This window comes from Pan paniscus, chromosome 12, assembly GCF_029289425.2.
Source record: "Pan paniscus chromosome 12, NHGRI_mPanPan1-v2.0_pri, whole genome shotgun sequence".
NCBI lineage: Eukaryota > Metazoa > Chordata > Mammalia > Primates > Hominidae > Pan > Pan paniscus.
Genome location: NC_073261.2, coordinates 25,454,531 through 25,456,366, shown reverse-complemented (window position 1 = coordinate 25,456,366; position 1,836 = coordinate 25,454,531). Strand labels below are relative to the sequence as shown.

Below are 1,836 nucleotides of genomic sequence, written 5' to 3'. Positions count from 1 at the left end.
TTTAGGAGTTAACTATTTCTCATTTCTGCTTAAATTTGGTTTCTGTTTCTCACAATGGAAATAATCCTAACAAATACAAGCCTCAATATGTTAGTCTTTTCCGGCAGACTTCTTTCTGATTGATATCACCGTAGCAATGTGAATTTTTCTATGAAATCATGTAAGTTTCTCTCCTTGGAAAAGAGATTAAAAAGCCATACTAGGTTTGGGGTTCCTATCATAAGTGTGTTTGGGTATAAATTATACAATGGCTCAAAAGTAACATAAAAAATTTATTTTTGGGGGCAGTGCACACTTAGGGCATGAAATCCGGCGCCTCAGTCCACTGCTGGGATGCCACTGGTGGCCATCATCTCCTCCCAGGCTCCACATCTGAGCCTTGTACAGAGCGATGTCATTGCAGACCCTGCAGTGGTTCAGCCTGCGATCTGGGCATTCTGGGTTGAGGGAGGGCCCTGAGTCCCATGCACTTTCCTGGTTTTCGGTCTGTGTCTGGGTCCCTCTTCCTTGGTCCCTGGGCAGCGTGGTGAATGAGATTCGGAAACCTGGCGTCTCCAGGCTCCTCCAGGTTACCATGCCAAGACATGGGCTTCCTGGTGATCTGTGGACCTCGTGGAGGGGTTCACGTGATACCGCGCATAGACGTTCTGGGCTGGTAGCCCTTTGAGGTACAGCTCCTGCAAGATCTGGTTCTGACGGACCTCATCCTGGATCACCTTCTCCCTGGGGTGTCCCGCCATGGCCTTGGCATTGCTCCATCGGGTTCGATGCGCTCTCTGCTCCCTTGTGCCTCTCTCCCTGGCCCCGGGCTTCTGCCTTCTCCAGGCAACGGTGTCCCACACGGTCTCCAGGCTACAGCACTCCCACAGCCCCAGCTCCTGGCGACCCAGCCCTTACCCCAACCGCCCGTGGACACCTCCAGGAAAGGGCTTCCTGTCACGGGACAGACCCGGAGGTCATGGGCATGTGGTTAGGCCTCACCTTGGCCAGTCGTTTCTCTCCCAGCGAGCAGAGGCGCTGCTTCCTCGTGCTCTCCCTTCTCTGTCTCGGGCCTGTAGTTTGCTCCGTGGTTCCAGACCAAGGCCCACGGGGAAGCCATTGCCAAATGCAGAGGCTGGCCCGGCTGGCTGAGCAGGCAGCGGAGGCCGAGGGTGGGTGTCCGTGGTCCTGCGTCCCCGTGTCCACAGCCAGGCCGCGGGGACCCCAGGGTCCGCTCCTTCGTTGCCCGAGCACGGCACCTGCAGGGGCCCCTCCGTGGGGTCGTGGATCGTCAGGGCCGCGTGGGTGGCTGGGTGGGGGCGGGCTGCAGGCAGGCTCTAAAAGCAGGGGCTGGGCGGGGGCGTGGGGGGATAGGGAGGGACGTAGTGGAAGTTGGGGCCCCAACGGACATGCGGGCGGCAGATGCAGCGCTTATGAAGATTCAGGCAGGAAGAGCTCGGCAGGGCGATGCCCACGACGGGGTAGTGGACGGGGACGAATTGGTTCAGAGACGGGTAGCAGATGGGGCAGAAGGACGAGTAGGTGGGATGGAACAGGAGCGTAGTCTGCGGGTCCAGAAACGGGGGACGGATGGGAGGAAAGAAGAGCCGACCGCCAGGGCGCTGCAGGGTGGCGCCGAGCGGGCGCCAGGGTTGGGAGGCGGAAAGGCGGGGCAGCTTTCGAGTCATTTTCAGCGAGTGCAGCGCTCCCTCGTGGGAACGGTCGGAGTGCGCGGCGAGCGCGGGGCCTGCGCGGCTTTTATCTCCTCAGGGCGTTCCAGGGCGGAACGTGCTTTGTGACCTGCGCCCCCCGTGAAGCCGGGAGCCCCTCGCGAGTTGGGGCCCCATCTCAGGGTTT

The 1,836-nt window shown here is 59.6% G+C and overlaps 1 pseudogene; it reads right to left on the bottom strand.

Moving 5' to 3' along the window:
• Positions 1-252: 252 nt before the first annotated feature.
• On the bottom strand, positions 253-740 carry LOC129397123 (cilia- and flagella-associated protein 144-like; annotated as a pseudogene).
• Positions 741-1,836: the final 1,096 nt, after the last annotated feature.